Genomic DNA, 20,590 nt, shown 5'->3' on the forward strand with positions numbered 1-20,590 from the left:
ACAATACTCATCCATCAAGGTTCCTGTCTGCTTTTTTACTCTCTATCATCTTTCTCTCTATTTTGAGGAATTAACATTCCAACCGGTGTTTAGGCATTTGAGACAGAAACCATATAGATTCTATTACCATAGAACATTACAGTGACTGCAAACTTGTTCTGCATTCTTGGTTCTGGAAGCATCTGACTCATTTAATTCTAAAAAAAACTAAATTATCTGAAAACAGTAATGGAAATGTCCTCCTGAAAAAAGTCCACACTCTCGTTTTTAAAGCATCAAATAACTAACCTAACTAAAATACATCAGCGTGATAAAAACGACCTGAAATGACAGAAACCATCTTTGGGAAAAAAATATTTGAAGTGTAATGCAACGCTGGTAAAAGGATGCTACCCTCTCGTTCACTGATCCAACTGGTCAAAAAATAAATCTGGTAAATGTGATTCTGTTGCATAGAACTGAATAAAGGATAATATATTGATATGTATTATAGTCAGGTCCGGATCTTCAAGATTGTGTAACCCTGTAGGCATTTTTGAGGAAAAGTTGTTATACCACATTTTTAGAAAGTTCTATGTCTCCTGAATAAGGATCCACCGTATAACATTTGAAATAAGGGTCCCATTTTCTTGTAATTGTTATTGAAAGAATAGGTGCATTATTCACAGCCGAAACACTAGAGGTGGATAGGGTAAATTTTTGAAGTTATAGATATTACCATAAAACCTTTCCAGTTTTTCACTTACATAGAGACAGACATTTTTTGTATTACAAGTTTTCTGAAATGTCATGTTTACATATGCAAATGAGGCATACCAGTATATATATATATATATATATATATATATATATATATATATATATATATATATATATATATATAAATAATTCGAGGGGCAGGCATACCAGTACGCGGTTCTCCCTTTCGGGCTAGCCCTGTCTCCTCGCGTCTTCACGAAGGTTGTCGAGGCAGCCCTTGTTCCTCTCGACGCTTCAGCTTTGGCTACGCGATTGAGTCCCGAGGTGGGCAAGGCAACACGGCATGCTCCGAGTCCCAGTGACTTCGACCTGCCGTCAGACCTTCACCCCGTGGACGAACCTCAGTCTTCTATGGGCTGGAGTGCCTATAGAACGAGTTTCCTGGCATGTTGTTGTATCAACAGATGCCTTCACAATGAGCTGGGGCGCCATGTGCAATGGACACGATGCCGCGGGCTCCTGGACAAGCGCCTTTGGCATGTCAATTGCCTCGAGTTGCAGGCTGTACGTCTCGCCCTGCACCGCTTCTGTGCGTTGCTCAGGGGTCAGCACGTATTAGTCCGATCAGACAATACCGCCACAGTAGCGTACATCAACCGACAAGGTGGTCTGCGCTCCCGCCGTATGTCGAAACTCGCCCGCCACCTCCTCATATGGAGTCAGAAGCATCTGAGGTCGCTTCGAGCCATTTATATCCCGGGAGACCTGAACCGTGCAGCTGATCTGTCTCGGTTTCGGCCTCTCGCTGGAGAATGGAGACTCCATCCCCAGTCGGTTCAGCTGATTTGGGATCAGTTCGGGGACGCACAGGTAGATCTGTTTGCCTCCCACGACTCGTCCCACTGCGACCTGTTTTATTCTCTGACCGAGGGCACGCTCGATCTTTGAAACCTCCATGTGTGGTTCCTGGACAGGACGAGGCAGGTTTGAGTACCCTACCACCAGCGGTGGTGGCTACCATCACTTCCGCTAGAGCATCGTCCACGAGACATGCCTATGCGTTGAAGTGGAACCTCTTCGTCAACTGGTGTTCTTCTAAACTTCAAGAACCCACGAAAGGCCCGATCAGTGTCGTGCTTTCCTTCCTGCAAGAAGGGTTGGAGAGAAGGTTGTCTCCCTCCACCCTGAAAGTGTATGGTGCCTCCATTGCCACACATCATGATGCAGTTGATGGTAAGTCCATTGGAAAGCACGACCTGATCATCAGTTTCCTGAGAGGAGCGAGGAGACTGAATCCTCCTCGCCCTCCTCTCGTTCCCTCTTGGGACCTCTCAGTGGTTCTGACTGCCCTGCAGAGTGCTCCCTTTGAGCCTCTGCAATCAGTGGAGCTTAAGTTCCTGTCAATGAAGACAGTGCTCCTGGTTGCATTGGCCTCCATCAAGAGGGTAGGGGACATGCAGGCATTTTCAGTTGACGAAGCGTGCCTGGAATTTGGACCGGCTAACTCTTACGTCATCCTGAGACCCCGGCCTGGATATGTGCCCAAGGTTCCCACCACACCCTTTCGAGACCAGGTGGTGAACCTGCAAGCGCTGCCCTTGGAGGAGGCAGACCCAGCCTTGGCACTGCTCTGTCCAGTACGCACCCTCCGTGCTTACGTAGACAGAACGCATTGTTTCAGGACTTCAGACCAGCTCTTTGTCTGTCATGGTGGGAAGCTGAAGGGAAAGGCTCTCTCCAAGCAAAGGTTGTCTCACTGGATAGTGGACGCCATTGCTTTGGCTTACCAGCAGCAAGGTCGACCATGCTCCCTTGGTGTGACGGCCCACTCCACCCGGAGTGTGGCATCCTCTTGGGCTCTAGCGCATGGCGCCTCGCTAACAGACATCTGCAGAGCTGCAGGCTGGGCGACACCTAACACGGCCTCTGGGCGACCCCCACGTGTGTAGTCCACTGTAAGCCTCTCTGAGCATGTGTCTTTCCCTCGGCAAGCCACCTTGCCACCCCTGGGTTTGAAATATTCCACCTGCGGCTGGACACCCCAGTGATTCTCAATATGCAGCCCCCTGGGGTCATGTGTATTCCAAGTCCCCCCCCTTCGGGCTGGGCATAATTGCATATTTCCACTGATATATGCTTCCCAGTGTACCTTGGTACCTTGGCATAATTCCAGCAGCTATTAAAAACTGTCCCTTTCATGTAAATGTTGTTTTTTCATTGTTTACATGTTTAAATATTCTGAGAATGCATAGTTTAGTTCTAATGTTTAATGTTTAAAAAGCAATAAATGCATTAAAACGTTTTTTTTTGGCAGCCATTTTGTTTTTATTGTTTATGCCAAAACAGTGATGTTTACAACTTGTTATACGGCAGAAATGGATTCAGCACCTAAAAATCATATAGAAACAACACTTGAAGTACTTTTCCTCAAAAATGCCTACTGCATCTTATCCAGGGCTATTTATCTATTTTGGGACTCGACTATTATTATAATATTGGTTTCACTTATTTTTGATGGTCTCTTTAACACATTCTGTTGACTATAAACGTTGCACCTATATGTCTACTAACTCTCATTAGAGTGTTGTTATTAGATTGGATGGGTTAGGGTTAGAATCAGTTGACATGTAGTTGTAAAGTTAACTCTAGTCAACCGAATGTCTGTTGGAGGACCATCACAATAAAGAGTTAGCAGATATTAAGCAGACAGTCTACTAATACTTGAATGAGAGTTCATTGACATGTACAGTAGTGACTAAGTTACATACAGTCAAAAGAATGTTCAAAAGGGACCATCCAAATATAGTGTTACCAATATATTTTCTATATTTCAGTTACTTTCAATTTGTGTTATATATTATTTTATTGGCTTGTGTTTTTTAAATGCAGTACCAATAAAATTATTGAATTTCATAAAAAAAATCTAATATTAACACAATTATACAAAAAAAGCTAATTGAAAATAATAAATAAATCATTTTTTTGGTTTTCGGCCAAGTACATCCAGAATTTCGGATGTGAATTTTCATTTCGGTGCATCACTACTACTACTACTATGCAGTATCAACACTCACAGCACTGATTTAAAAAAAATCATGTTCATATGTACCAGGTGACAAGAAAAAAAAGACATAAGGAATATTTTCAAAAACTTTAAATCTCTTGAAGCCTGTTTTCTCTATGTTCCAGGAAAGTCAGAAATCAAAAGACAGTCAACATAATTTTTTTACAGATCGGGCTTCTACATTATCAAGCTTCTTCAAAAGAGGATGAGATGCTTTTGCAGCTGAAAGTAGGTTTGTGCTCGTCTCAATGGAAGCAGCTAAAGGGTTATTTTACTTAATTATGTAATTTAAAGAGTCAGTAGTCTGCCAACACTTAACACCCAAGAGGGAGTGGGAAAAGAGCGCGCGAGAGAGAGAGCGAGTCAAGGAGACAAGCAGTAATTTTGTTTTGACAAGCTGTTTTATGGTCAGACATGACTTCTTTTTCAACCTTTCCTCATATCTTAAAGAAACTCTTGCCCTATACAAAGGTCATATTCTGGAGCATCTCTGCCTGAGGGGTCACACAAATGTAGCCTACATTTCTAAACTGGCAACATTCAGCTATAGGTGCAATTAAAAGTAACGGGTTGACCAAGCTAATGATTTCTCCAACATGCCATAGAAGCCTTAGAAGGGTGATGGTTTTATTTCTTAGATCACAAAAGATGTGCTTACAAGTCAAGGTAATCCATGATGGAAACAAACCACTATACCTCTGAACTTGCACAAATGTCGTCAACATGCAAGAACATGCAAAAGTCGTCATAAGTCGGGTCAGAGGTCACCCTTCCGCCGGAACTGGATTCTCTCATGAACGTGTGTACGGCCGTTTGCCGGAAGCAAGTGAGTTTAGTTTATAAAAATTTCTAACAAAACCCAATGCTTCGCTTCAGAAGGCATTTATTAACCCACTGGTGTCATATAGATTACTTTTATAATGGATGGATGCACTTTTTAGAGCTTCAAAATCTCAGCACTATTGTTACAAAGCTGGGAAGAGCCAGGATATTTTTAATATAACTTCAATTGTGTTTGGCTGAAAGAAGAAAGTCATATGCACCCAGGATGGCTTGAAGGTGAATTAAATGAAAGTAAAAGTAAAGGGTGAAATATTATGTGATCATTTTCATTTTTGGGTGAACTATTCCTTTAAACTTTGAAACCCATTTTCAGAAGTTTGTGTTTTCAGGCCGCCAAAACAGCATTGTCAAATGAACGGCCAAAAAGCAAAAACCGGTGTTGTGTAAATGGCCCTTTAGTCAACCAATCTTTTATTGGTCGGAGAAAAAAAAAAACTCCACAGAAATTGACGAAATTCCACAGTTCGTAAAGGACAAATCATTAACACAGCTGGTCTATAGGGTAATTAAGTCGGGTAGGAAATCCAAATTATCATGATTATCATTTGAAACACGTTAGCTATTTTTACACTCCCCATCACTCTAACGTTAACCTAGATAAATGTTCACTATTATTAGGTGCATATCCGATTGCTCATTTGTCCGTGAGTGAAAACATCAACACACAAGAGCTGCTTTATAGTAAAAAATGAAGTTGTTATTCTGATGAAATGAGACATCGACATTGTTTCTCATGTTTAATATAAAGCTGCTTGATTTTAAGCAATCTATTGTATAAAGTGCTATATAAATAAACGTGACTTTACTAGAGTGCCGAAATGCAGAGCTTGTGCAAACATATCCACTTTCCTATGATCAGATGCTTTTCTTGTGCTTTATTAAAAAATGCTTGTTGTTTTCTCAATTTTGTTGTGTGCTTATTTTATTATTGAGAGAAAAGCGCACATCAAATATTTACATATTCACCTAAGTATCGCTCTTAGATAAACAGTCTACCCTAAAAAAAGAAAGAACTTTGCCGTGGCCCGTGAGTATATCAGGGCCTTAATATTCTTTCTAATATATATTAATATATATTTTCAAATAGTGGAAGATGTGGCCAAAGATCAGAACTATCTGTTTCATAACATTCTTTGCACTGTCAGTCATGTTGGAACAAAGTATGCATTGAGAAAACTGTCAGGATGCTTTTTGTCGTGCACATCACGTAAAGTCAAAACACACGGACATTGTGTAATCTGCCACTGTCAATTTTACATTAGCATGACTTGAGATTTTGAATCTGACATTCAAAATCAGTTTAAAGTTAATCAACAACAATCCTTTCCCTGACGTTTCCTTGACGCCATCTTTCTGTTCCAAATATTTTTAGCAGCACAAACGGTGCCCAAAGTTAGGTAACTTTCTCAAGGTCTTTTCTGAGATCACTGCTCGGCAGGGGTTCATTCTGGAGATCCAGATTTTTAACAATGCCCTGTCAGAAACAAGGAGTCGTAACTCAAGTAATTTGTCCTCTTCATAGTAACTTTTAACAGAGCCTATTTTTGGAGGGCTTCATACTTTTTCCTGGCACAGACGACAAGCTGTGCACTGATGAAATATTGAGATGCTAAATTTTCCCAGACTGTTAATAAAATATGCATCATCCACGCTGAGCTGCAAATTGCTCCGTTCCTGCGCTGCATGGGAGAGAGAGCATATTAAGACTATAAAGACAGATTCTTAATGACGCTATTATTTAGAGTTACAACAATTCTGTACAAACTTTTAGTAAGCAGTGTTGGGGAAAGTTACATTTAAATGTAATGCATTACAATATTGTATTACTCCCTCAAAAAAAGTAACTTGATTACTTTTTACGGAAAGTAAGTAATGCTTTTGCCTTCCTTTTTCAACACACACACACAAAAAGTGTTTTTTAAAAACAAAACAAAAATTGGAAAATGTAAAGGCCCTTTCACACCAAAAGTCAAATGAATAAGCCTCAGGCAGAAGGAAATGCAAATTCAGGTCTGTACAGTAGAGCGCAGTTCAAACAAACCTTTCAGCTGTCCTGCCATTCTGGACTGTTGAAGAAGAAAGTTAAACACTCTTACTTAACTTAATAACTTGCAATAAAAAATAAATTAAAAAACTGCAACAAAATGTGATGTATAGCCTAACTAATCATTTTTGCTTATTTGTATGGTTGAATTGGATCATCAAAAGGTCAGCAGAAAAGACATTGGTTAATAAAGTGAGATTAAATACAGTAAATTTGTTTTAAACATATTTAATAATTACATGTTTGCATAATATTCTGATTCTGCATTTCACTGTTTTTATTCATTTTGAGGAATACTAAATCTGTTTTTGTGCAAGTGAGATGAGTAAATGCATGCTCACATTTAATCTAGAACTACAATCTCCATCATGTTTACACACAACACCTCTGTACCTTACTCCCAATTTTTCTCAACATGGGGACAGGAGAGGTGTCAGTCAACAAATGGTAAAACAAAGTAACTTGCATTACTTGTATGAAAAAGTAACTTGGATATTTTGCTTCAAATTTAAAAGTAATGAGTTACTTTACTAGTTTATTAGAAAAAAGGGTAATCTGATTACGTAGCCCACAACACTGCTAGAAACACAAATAACATTGTCCATGTTAAAGAAAATGTTTTATCTTTTTAAAAAGCTTAAAACTAGGGATGTGTGAGACTAGTCATCTAAATACTGCTGCTGCTAGTCAACAAAGGAAATACTAGTTGTTTACTTTAAATCTGTTTATGGTTATGAGGGAAAAATAGCCTTTTTTAGTTTAATCGTTTTTAATTTAATCATTTTATACCAGTTTAAAGGGGAACCATTAAAAAAAATGAAACTTACTTTACAACAACTAAGGGTGTCACGATTCTCCAAATCCTCGATTCGATTACATTTTCGATTCTAAAGTCACGGTTCGATTCGATTCTCGATTTAAAAAAAAAAATTGAAAGCACAAGCTATGTCATTTTTAAACTTTTATGCAATATAATAATATCTGACCTTTGTTCGCAATGTACCACACACATTATCAAATTTAAAATGTTTATTAACAACATAATGTAACAATAACTTATATCTTAAGTCAATTGGAAACTTAAACAATATAACCTATTACAGTCCCGGGGCTCCCTGGACTCCTCAGAGCAGTCACAGGCGAATAGCACGGCGTTTTAAATTGGGTTCCCACAGCGTTTGCAACGCAGTACGAGAGAATGTTCTTGTAAGGGAACGTACAGGGTTACTTGTGTAACCTCGGTTCCCTTAGAGATAAGGGAACGAGTAGCCTACTGCGTTGCCTTGCCGTGCTATTTCGCTCATATCAGGTACTTCGCTTCAGTCGATTTAAACCTAAAGTCCTTTGGCGAGTTTTCTCTGAATTTATACACTTCAGCTGCGTCCAAATTGGCGCGCTCGAGGTTGGCAGGGCACCAAGCGCTCCCATTGGACCGCACGCCACTGCTAAAGCCTGTTTTATACTTCTGCGTCAAACTGCCGCCGTAGCTATGTCGTAGGCTGTGTGTAGCGCGCGTACCCTACGGTGTACCCTGACGTGCACCTCTCCAAAAATGTAACAACGCGTTAATTCTACGCGGACACAAGCGCGGTGATTGGTCTGCCAGAACCCCTCCCTCGGGGTTTCACATGCTCCCTAGGTGCGCGTCAACGCGGACAACGGCACAGAAGTATAAATTAAAACCAACACGTTGCCTACAGCGTATAGGCTCCGGCGTAGGTCCGACGCAGAAGTATAATGAGGCCTTAATTGCCATAGGTTCGTGCAGTTGCCGCAGCACAGCCAGCTTGCTCAGACGAGCTATGACGCTGTGTGTGTGTGTGTGTGTGTGTGTGTGTGTGTGTGTGTGTGTGTGTGTGTAAAATGCACTCCTGCATGGTCCTGCAATTAGTTTTTAGAAAAATATAAAAAGCCTTTATTCTTTCATGGCTTAGATTTTAAAAACAGGTGACAAGCAACGGCACAACTACACGTTGCGGCCAATAAGCCTTCATCAGGGTGTAATAGTAATAGGTAATATAATTATGATAGTAATATAAAACATGTGAGTCTATACATTTAATTAATTATTTAAAACATATTTTTAAATCTATTTTTCAATGTAAAACATAAAAAAAATCTAAACACATTTTAATGCACAAATTAAAAACATGATAGTGATTTAAAAGAATGTATTTAGGTTAAAGCTACAATATGTAATTTTTTTCGCCGCTAGGGTGTCGCTAACCTCTTACAATAAAAAAGGTGTAAGTTGATGACGCATAAGTGGAATTATGGAACTTGTCATGCTGATGGATCTAATAATGTTTATGGATGAGTGAATACATTGATGTTTTTAACATGACGTGGTATGAAGCAGGTCGCGCTTGCTAATGATAGACAGATGCGCCACTCGCGAGTCCCGCAGATATAAAGGAAAAAGGTCATTTCATTCTACCGAACTACCCGCAAGTGCTAATTAATACTCACATAGGTCAGTTTATTAGACGAATGAAACTTATGAGGTAATGCAGCGCTGTTTCACTTGGTCTACACTATCACACTAAACTGCATTTGATTGTGTTGAAAGTTATAATGTTATTCTATGTGTTAGTTTGTCTGTATGAGACAAGCAGTAAGCTAGATCAACATCAGAATAACATACTGATCATATTCTAACATTTCATCATGTTGAGCTATATAACATTGATTCGTTTTATGTACATTTGCGTGTCTCTGTCAAGTCGAAGTTTGTCATGGAGCTCTCGGCATCTCGAAAACGCCACGCTGATATTGATCCTCGTTTTAGTTCTCCTTTAGTCCCAAAGTCTGCTTGCCATGGTCCATAATGTTTGAACGAAACAACAACAGCGCGAGTGTGCCGCTAGACGTAACGCAGTTGTCCACGTCCGTCACCATGGTTACTATGGCAGTACGAGTGGAAACCAGGGATAATGCAGATATTACGTCATTGACAGGTGACAAGTGGGACAGGGCGACAGTAACAAGCCATTATTTAAAATTGGAATTTCTCTGAAATTAAAAATCTTTGGGAAGTTTTGGGATATTGTAAGTACACAATTGCAGGAAATATATCACACCGTGCAAGTGACTTTTGGATATTTTATTACAAAAATATTACATATTGTAGCTTTAATGTATGTAAAAACTATATTTTAATAGCTTATAGCTTTTTTTTAATAGACAAAAAAAGTGTGTCATGTAATTAACCAACAAAAATGTCATGTATACTAAATGCCTTGAAACTGCACGGTGTAATTTAAAATATTCAAAGGGTTCAGAGTTGATCATAACCATCATAAATGCTGGGTCGTGTGGACTGCTTCGTCATTACCTACATTGAGATCAATAGGAAAAGCTTTGAAATGCTGTTTCATGATCAGCAATTAGCCTAAACTCCCAATGGGGCATGATTCCAGAGTTCAAACCTGGAGAGAGGATGTTATTTTTGGCAGAGCTGACCCCAACAGAGAAAAGAAACAGCAACAAGCGCATCAGGAGCGAGTGAAAGCATAATTATTTTCACACACTCCCTTGACCAAAGGGGATACTGACAGTGATGGCACAGAACTTCTATTTACATAACCCAGTTCAGTTAAAGCCTAATGTATATCATATTTGTTAAATATATTTTGTTAAAATGTGCAAATCAATAATGATACATCAGGCATGTTTATTTGTACATCTCTCAGTCTTAGTTGCATTGCATTAGCCACATTATATGTTTTTCACCCCACAATAAAAACTAGGGCAGGGACAATAAATTGATGCATCGCGATTCGTGGATAGATTTTTTTTATTTATTTTTTTATATTGAAATTAAGTATGTGATTACAATCAAGTCTTGCCTTTCAGAAAAAAATACTGATTTTAATGTATTTTATAATGTTTCAATAGCCCCACCCGTTTTCAGCGCGGCTCTCATTGTATTCTATCTTGTCTTCTGGATTGTATTTCCACAGCATGAAAGTAAGATCTTACGGATTTATGAATGAACCGCTCATTTTAAAATTTTCCCAGTCTACTGACATTTATGACATCCGCTTCAAACATTACAATGCTCATGATAACTCTCATTAACTCAATAGGTAGCTAAATCCACTTCACCAACTAATTAGCCTACTCTTCGCAAAGGGTTCAAAAAACTGTTCCAAATATATTCTTCTGACTTATTTCATGTCAGGCTTTATAGGGTTAATGCGCCATTGTAAAAGATTCCGATAAGAGCCAGCTAATTCATATTTAAATTAAAACTTGCTTGGAGTGATAATAATAAAATCCAAAACTGGCAAGAGATTGATTATACCGCATAGTATTACACCAATACATGACAAGCACATTAAACTTATATGACATTTTTTCAATTACAAACAATTTTAAATTGAGCTTCAATCTGATCTGTGAAGGAGAAGTATGAATGGGCTGAACGGCATCCAACCCTGATGCCAAGCGAGAGACGGTAAAATCGCACATCCCCTAATGAGCTGTAGTTGACCAATTTAGCACAGTCATTCTATGATATTGGTGGTGTAATGCATGTATGACCAACCGGATTTCGACTATCGACTACAGCCCAGAGCCCACAAATGAAAATAACAAGGGAAATGGTGCCAGCTCATTATTCTTGTCCTGTTCGTAGCAAATGAGAGAACTACAGGATTTAGAGTCCAATTCCTTTATCTCAGGCATGCACACAGTCTAGAATACAGCAGAGAGAGCCAAGGATGCTCCCTTCCACAGAATTTTCACAGGACGGCAGAGGCTGAGTAACAGATGCTAAAGAGACAGGCAGACATAGGATACTGACCGATATTGCAATTCGATATTCAAACTTTTCTACTTCAACTGTCAGGTCTACCAATCAATTCCATCTGGTGGGTCCCAGAAAAACAACACCACCAAGCAACAACATTTACACAATTTTATGTTCAACAGGAAGCTAGGTCAATTACTTAAGTCATTTAATATTTTATTGTGTTGTTTGCATAAGTTTGACTTTAGGATGACTGCCATTCAATGGATAATTATTAAAGCTCACCATTTTGTCCAGACTTGTATTGCTTTCTTACTTTTGTTGAACACAACAGAATTTTTTTTTTTTTATCCATTAAGTACAAGTCAATGGGGTCCAAAGTTGTTTGGGTGCCAATGTTCCTCAAAATGTTTCATCATCAAAATGTCATCGCAAAATAAAAAAATGCATACAGGTTTGGAATGTGGGCAAGTAGCATTGATGACATAGGCTATCCTTTTAAGCATTAATTTTTTTTAAGCAATAAGTATTTTTAGATGAGCTTGAGACATACCATTTAATAAAAAAATGGGTTGTTAAGAACAATTACAGGGCAATAGTTTGCACTGAGCAGAAAACGTAAATAACAATTTCAGGAATGTATGTAACATCTTTACACCCAAACAGGTTAACCCAAAATATTATGAAATATTTATAATAAATATTCCATCAAGAAACTGAATATATTAGTTTTGCATAATATTGGCCACTTATTAATAATAAATCATATCAGTATCTGTTCAAGTTAAATCAAGTGTTCTCTATAAAAAATAAATACATATTAAAAAGACAAAAAAATAATAATACGCTTCCTAAGAAATATAACGTTACACTTTTTTAACAATTGTAGGACCCACAGGTATTGCCTCCTAGTGCACCATTCTACGATTGCAGTGTTTCTTTGCAAGATTATCTCATTTTACGATGACAAAAATAAAGTCTACACTGACAAGTAAAACAGTGTCACAGAAAAACAAACAATATCGCAAAACGTCAACTGGTTGCGGGATCACCATAGCAGCCAGCTAATATGCGCTCTGATTCGCAAGGAACGATTCGAAGACTCGAATCTTACTGACCTCGTTGCTATTGTGCTGGCGTGAGCACACAAAAAGCTTCATTCAGTATTTAACTAGCGGCAAATTCAGAAGACAAAATCACTGTGTGTGATGACTTTAAGAGTCTTATGTTGGGTTATAAGCTAATTAAATAACGCTTTCGCTTTTCAGCAAGACTTTTTCCTCTCGAAACCTCTATTGCAGTGAACCACGAAACACCGAATACACCTCCCGTGAAGCTGCCAAACACGCTCACGCACCAACTTTATGCGCTCGTCGTTCTTTACCTTTACCTTTACAGGTTGCCTCTGGACAGATCGGGGGAAACAAAGGGATGCGGATGGAATCTGCCGTTCGGTGTGGGTGCATGCAGAAGAGGGCGATGGAAATCCCGTTCAGAGTGCTTGCCGTTGTCCTCCTAGTCCTTCATTCGCAGGCCCTAGGAACTCCACCGCTGCGTTCTCGCGCTTTCTCTCTCTCTCTCTCTCTCTCTGCTGGCTGCTCAACCAAGCTCTCGATGACGTCACCGCTGCCAGGGCTGGACTGCCCAGGGCGAGCATAGTTCGTGATTCAAAACCGAAAGGCAATATACAAGATCATGCATTGTCAACTTAATTGTTTGTCATGTGTTTCTGTGTACTAAAAACCAAGTGAGATCCCACCCAGACTCTCAATAAACCAACCAAGGAACCCCCAGTATTATATTCAATGTCACAATATTCATCCGACTGTTGAGGGTAGTGGCACTAGACTACTAGGTATTTAGGGAATTATTTTAGATTTATATTAATGGGGTTATAACTGATTATTAGCCTAAGTGCAATAATTCCAAACAAGTGTGCAAAAAAAATCTTTCTTTTTTTTAAGGGATATAGTTCAGCCAAAAATTTAAATTAGCCCATGATTTACTCACCCTGAAGCCATCCTAGGTGCAACCGTGCATATGACATTCTTCTTTCACACGAATACAATCTGAGTTATATTAAAAAATGTCCTGAATACGGGGAGTCAATGGGTGTATTTTTTTGGAAGTCCATCAAAGCTCATCCATCCATGATAAAAGTGCTCGACACACTCTGGCGGGTTAATAAAGGCCTTCTGAAGTGAAGCGATGCGTTCGTGTAAGAAAAAAATATTAATATTTAAAACTTTATCGACTAAAAACATGACAATCTGGGGCTCAGGTCAGGAAGCAGACAGACTGGCTTAACCGACTGTCTGCTAGCGGCCTCGCGTCACCAAGGTCAGATAAATCCTATCACATAGAGCCTCTTTCACCTAGCTATCATCATATAGAAACTGTGTCTGTTCCCCGAATTTGGAAATCCAAAAAACGTTTAAACCCAACTAAGGTTAAAAATTTAATTGATGTTCAACAAATAAAAAACAGCTATAATACAGATGAGCAAATGCTAAAGCTTGGGTTGCTGAATATTCGATCGCTTACTTCAAAAGCACTCGTTGTTAACGATATGATTTCAGATAATAACCTAGATGTGCTGTGTTTGACAGAAACCTGGCTAAAACCAAACGATTACATTACTTTAAATGAATCAACCCCGCAAGATTACTGTTATAAACATGAGCCTCGTCTAAAACGCAAAGGGGATGGTGTTGCTGTAATTTATAGTAATAGTTTCAAAACCACTAAGAAATCAAGTTTTAAATATAATTCTTTTGAAGCATTGGTGCTTAATGTAAAAATATATAGTGTAAACGATAAATCACGTTTGAGATTTGTGCTGGCTACTGTATACAGGCCACCAGGGCACCATACAGACTTTATCAAAGAATTTGCGGACTTTCTATCAGAATTAATATTGACTGCAGATAAAGTACTAATTGTTGGTGATTTTAATATACACATCGATAATGAAAAAGATGCATTGGGATTGGCATTTAAAGACATTGTAAATTCATTTGGAGTTAGACAACACGTGTCAGGACCTACTCATCGTCGTAATCATACTCTAGATCTAATATTATCACACGGAATAGATGTGGATGCCGTTGAAATTCTGCAGAAGAGCGATGACATCTCAGATCATTACCTAGTCTCGTGTAATTTGCATTTAGCCAAGGCTGCAAAGCCGACTCCGTGTTACAAATATGTGAGACCTATCACTTCTGCTACTAAAGATTGCTTCATTAATAATCTTCCTAATCAGTTTCATCATCTCAGCATCTCAGATAGCTTAGAAGAACTAGATATTACAACAGAAACGTTTAACTCTCTCTTTTCCAGCACTTTAGACACAGTTGCTCCGTTGCGCTTAAAGAAGATTAAAGAAAATAGTCCAACGCCGTGGTACAACGAGCACACTCGGGCCCTTAAGAGAGCAGCCAGAAAAATGGAGCGCAACTGGAAGAAAACAAAACTAGAGGTATTTCACATTTCATGGAAAGAGAGCTCGATTGCTTACAGAGAGGCTTGAAAAGCTGCTAGATCTGCTTATTTTTCAACCCTATTAGAAGAAAATAAACATAATCCTAGGTATTTATTTGGAACGGTGGCTAAACTAACGAAAAATAAAGCTTCAAGCACCGAAGTTTCCAAGCAACACAGCAGTAATGACTTTATGAACTTCTTCACTTATAAGATTGATAATATCAGGGACAAAATTATAACTATGCAACCGTCTACTACAGTATCGCATCAGGCAGTGCATTGTAGTTTTCCTGAGGAAAAATTTTATTCATTCGTTGCTATAGGAGAGGAAGAATTTACTAAACTCATTAAATCATCTAAATCTACAACATGTATGTTAGACCCTATACCGACTAAGCTACTGAAAGAAATACTTCCAGAGGTCATAGATCCTCTTCTTAATATCATTAATTCGTCTTTGTCTCTAGGATACGTACCAAAAAACTTTAAGCTGGCTATGATTAAACCGCTTGTTAAAAAAACGCAACTTGATCCTTCAGAATTAATCAATTACAGGCCGATCTCGAATCTACCTTTTCTGTCAAAGATATTAGAAAAGGCAGTATCCTCACAACTGTGTTCCTTTCTTGAAAGAAATGATATCTGCAAGGATTTCCAGTCAGGATTTAGACCGTACCATAGTACCGAAACAGCTCTCGTTAGAGTCACAAATGATTTGCTCTTATCATCCGATCGTGGTTGTATCTCTCTATTAGTGTTACTCGATCTTAGTGCTGCATTTGACACCATCGACCACAACATTCTTTAAAATAGATTAGAACATTATGTTGGCATTACGGGAAATGCACTAGCATGGTTTAAATCATACTTATCTGACCGTTATCAGTTTGTAGCAGTAAATGAAGAGATGTCTAATCTATCACAAGTTCAGTATGGCGTACCACAAGGCTCAGTACTAGGACCGCTGCTGTTCACTCTGTACATGCTACCCTTAGGAGATATCATTAGGAAACATGGCATTGGCTTTCACTGTTATGCCGATGATATTCAGCTCTATATTTCTTCAAAACCTAACGAAACTTATCAAGTCACAAAATTAACGGAATGCATAGCGGATATAAAAAATTGGATGACTTGTAATTTCCTACTTCTAAATTCTGAAAAAACAGAGTTTCTAATTATTGGACAAAAAACTTCCTCACGTAATAATCTAGAATACTGTCTAACACTTGATGGCTGCTCTGTTAAGTCTTCGTCGTCGGTTATGAACCTGGGTGTGCTCTTTGATACCAATCTTTCATTTGAAAGTCACGTGTCTAGTATCTGTAAAACTGCATTTTTCCATCTTAAAAATATATCTAAATTACGCCATATGCTCTCATTGACAAATTCATGCGTTCATGACCTCAAGGCTAGATTATTGTAATGCTCTACTGGGTGGTTGCCCTGCACGCTTAATAAACAAACTACAGCTGGTTCAAAACGCAGCAGCTCGAGTTCTTACCAGAACCAGGAAGTATGACCATATTAGCCCGGTTCTGTCAAAACTGCACTGGCTCCCTATTAAACATCGCATCAATTTTAAAATATTGCTGATTACTTACAAAGCACTGAATGGTTTAGCTCCGCAGTACTTGAGCGAGCTCTTAACGCATTATAGTCCGTCACGTCTATTACGATCTCAAAATTCCGGCCAGTTGATCCTTTTCCTATTTAGCACCAAAACTCTGGAACAGTCTTCCTACCATTGTCCGGGAAGCAGACACACTCTGTCAGTTCAAAGCCAGATTAAAGACACATCTCTTTGACCTAGCATTCACATAATACATTATAGACTTCTATAATTTAATGTTAGGCTGCATAGATTAGGTCAGCCGGAACCGGGAACACTTCCCAAAAATCCTGATGTACTCGTTACATCATGAGAAGAATGGCATCTACGCTAATTTTAGTGTCTGTGTTTATCCCGAGGTTTTTCCTGCAGCCTGCCGGATCCAGGCCGTATCCAGATCTGACGAAGGACCTTCGCCTGGACCGATGACAACGCAGTGCTGAAGTGCCAACTAGTCTCTCCCTATGGAGGATCCCACTACCACTCTACAGATTAGGCGTTGTCGGGAAAATTCGTCTCGCGGTCCTACCCCAAAGCAACAAATAAAATAAAATTCCTTATCAAATTCCTTATCAAAATTTATAAGAAAAGACAAGTATTTTGTTTAGGCTTGGCTTGTAGGGAATTCCAAACCTGCGTATATTTAAACGCACATAACTATAGAACCCATTCTAAATGCTCATGTGAATGCCATCAGTGTTTCTCACAGGTTCGCGTTTAAAGTCTGTGTAGAGGGAATGGTGTCGTCTTAGCGGCCCCTAATTTAATAACAAATGATCATTGCGACGGAAGCAAATCAATTAAAACTAACTTTAGATGGAAATAACTTAACTCTGCTTAAAGCCGAAACAATCTCTGTTACCTTAAATTATACGCTTATCTCTGTAAAGCTGCTTTGAGACAATCTACATTGTTAAAAGCGCTATATAAATGAAGATGACTTGACTTGACTTGACTAAAATAAGTAGCTTCCGGCAGACGGCCATACGCAAGTCGACTTACGCCAAAAGAGTAACACTTGACGATGTATATTGTATGATGTAGTAGAATGCAGGAGTAGAGGGTGGAGGAGAGAGAAGAGAAAGGGAAGGTGTTTGAAGTTGAGTTGTGAGGTTAGTCAGGGGTTTGTAGGTAGAGTGTAAATGGTCCTGGCGGTAATGCACTTATAAGTCTGCGATCCGCCATAAAGCAAGAAGAAGAAGAGGAAGAAGAAGAAGAAGAAGAAGAAGAAGAAGAAGAAGAAGAAGAAGAAGAAGAAGAAGAAGAAGAAGAAGAAGAAGAAGAAGAAGAAGAAGAAGAAAAATAATGTAGGAGTAGCGTAAGCTTTGACGCCTCTCGCGTTTCAAACAAACAGGGCTGGGCAAGCGCCTTCGTCATTACGTTGTGCGTCAAGTTTAAGGGTTACTCTTTTGTCGTAAGTCGACTTGCGTACGGCCGCCTGCCGGAAGCTTAGTCGATAAAGTAACCCCCATTATAAAGCTTGGAAGAGCTAGGACATTTTTTAATATAACTCTAATTGTGCCATGCACAGAAATGATTAAAGACACACATCATTGTCTGAAAGCACTAGATGGCCCAGAGAGAGAGACATCATGTGGAGTTATTTTGTTTTGGAATAATAAATATAGTTTTGTATTAAGTAATAATGAATCAGGAGGAGTGTATCATGATAGGCTACATATATTAGAGTAAGAGTAGAGTAAAGGGATTTGTGATTTTAATAAATAGAAATAAATATAGAACAGATTAATCATATTGCCAATAGACAGTTACATTAATACACGTTTAGCTGGTTAGTTAAATGATTTTAAATTAAATAGATTTTCACGGGGTGACTTGATGAATAACCAACCGTATTGTTGATTACAAAGGCTAAAAAGCTTAAAAAATAAAATAATTTATATTTCATTGTAGATGGACTTAGTTACCTAGCTTTCCTGGTAGCTTTGTCAGAGAAAATGATTCATATATCAACCTGCTGTCAGTTGACCCTATGTTTACTTTCTTCACTGACAGACAAAAATGAAAAGCCTAAATCAGTCAAAGCTCAGCTTAAGGAGGGAAAAAGACAGAGCAAGAGAAAAACAAAGAGAAAAAGAGTGTGATGCTGATGAGGTGAGAAAAAACAGCTGCCCGCACATGGTTTTAAAGCTATTGTCATCCAATTTGTTTGGCCTTCAAAACATCTTAAAATGCACATGTGTAGATCAGAGAAATCAAAATTTTCTCAGGGGAGCATGCCCCCGAACCCCCCTAGATACCTTACATTCAGTACCACAGTGATTATAAAACCATGCCATATGCATGTTACTGGACGAATGAATGAAACTACTTAATAATGAACATTAGACCATAAACTAACTTTTTTTTTTTTTTACATCATATCCTCATTGGGGGCTGAGCCCCCCTAAAATGAAAATCCTAGAATCGCCCCTGGTTTGTATAAAGCGCACTGCAACAGCAAATGCTTACAAAGTATTTGAAGGTTGAGCACATACTGTAAGCTCATTGGCTACTGATACAGCAGAAACACTCTAAAAAATGCTGGGTTGTTTTAACCCAATTTTGGGTCAAATATGGACAAACCCAGCCGTTGGGTTACATTTTTATAATGTATTTTTAATCATGGGTTTGTCCATATTTGACCCAAAATTGGGTTAAAACAACCCAGCATTTTTTAGAATGAACCAATCAGCTGTGCCCAAAAGAGAACAATGTAATTGCAAGCTGATTGAGTAAAGGACCTATCAGCCTCCACCATCTACAGTTTCATGACAGAACTTTTTATTTGTTTTGGGGTATCTATTCCTATAAGCTTCAAGATTTACCTAAATATTTCTAATAATACATGCCACCACTCATTATTATTGTCCTCATTTATTGTAGGGATTTGTTTTAGACTGGCTCTGCAATGCACTAAAGTTTGCAACCATGTAGATAAAGATATTAAACAGTTTTATTTCCGGAAGCACAAAGATAGGCCTTTTCACTTCAAAGGTTTATAATAATAATAATAATTCATTACATTTATATAGCGCTTTTCTCGACACTCAAAGCGCTTTACATAGAAGGGGGGAATCTCCTCAACCACCACCAAAGTGCAGCATCCACCTGGATGATGCGACGGCAGCCATATTGCGCCAGAACGCCCACCACACACCAGCTTACTGGTGGAGAGGAGACAGTGATGAAGCCAATCAGTATATGGGGAGGATTAGGTGGCCATGATGGACAGAGGCCACTGGGCAAATTTGGCCAGGATGCCGGGGTTACACCCCTACTCTTTCGAAAGACATCCTGGGATTTTTAATGACCACAGAGAGTCAGGACCTCGGTTTAACGTCTCATCCGAAGGACGGTGCTCTTTTGGCAGTATAGTTTCCCCGTCACTATACTGGGGCATTAGGACCCACACAGACCACAGGGTGAGCACCCCCTGCGATCATAGGTTCATAGGTTATCATAGGTTGAGACAGTTTAAAAGCATTTCTTCTTTTGTATTCATTGAAAGCATTTATTCAAAGGGGTCATATATACACAATACAATACAATACAATACAAATTGTATTTCTATATCACATTTAAAACAACTGCCGTTGACCAAAGTGCTTACCAGCATAAGTAATACAACAAAAGCAATACAGTAATTAAATTATATACACAGCATTTGGCACTAATTGTAGACCCTGTGAGATACCTATATATAAAGAATTACAGTAATCAATATATATACTGTATGTAAGAAGTCATATATATACAAGTCATATATATAAAAGATGTCTTGACTTGACTGTGAAAAACAAAGCAAAAATTACTTTTAAAACAAAGCAAATGTGGCTGTGGTGATTTGATGACTTCTTTCCAGTCTTGGCGTCTCTCGTGTTCTTTGCTCAGACGTGGACAGGCTCTCTGGTGTGGCGGCTTGAGTTCCCTGTCAGGTTGGACTTCAGGCTTCGTGTCAAGTCTCCAGCTCAAGCCCAGCACCAAGGACAGCATATGTTATTTCCTATCCAATACAAAGAGTATATGAACAAGTAAACTTGTGAATGTTCTTTAGAGCTGATTTACAACAGAATTGAATTCTGTTTG

The 20,590-nt window shown here is 38.8% G+C and overlaps 1 protein-coding gene across 4 annotated transcripts in view; it reads right to left on the reverse strand.

Annotated features, from left to right (window-relative positions):
- nck2b (NCK adaptor protein 2b) overlaps positions 1-13,128 on the reverse strand; it is a 50,166-nt gene extending 37,038 nt beyond the window's left edge. The window contains exon 1 of one of the 4 annotated variants that reach the window (XM_081381815.1): positions 12,794-13,128. The gene's annotated coding sequence lies outside the window, so the exon portion shown is untranslated. Of the gene's footprint in view, positions 1-12,787 lie in introns of all 4 variants that reach the window. The other 3 variants (XM_081381817.1, XM_081381816.1, XM_081381818.1) reach the window with 3 other exon arrangements.
- Positions 13,129-20,590: the final 7,462 nt, after the last annotated feature.

This window comes from Scardinius erythrophthalmus (assembly GCF_964197995.2).
Source record: "Scardinius erythrophthalmus genome assembly, chromosome: 12".
Taxonomy (NCBI): domain Eukaryota; kingdom Metazoa; phylum Chordata; class Actinopteri; order Cypriniformes; family Leuciscidae; genus Scardinius; species Scardinius erythrophthalmus.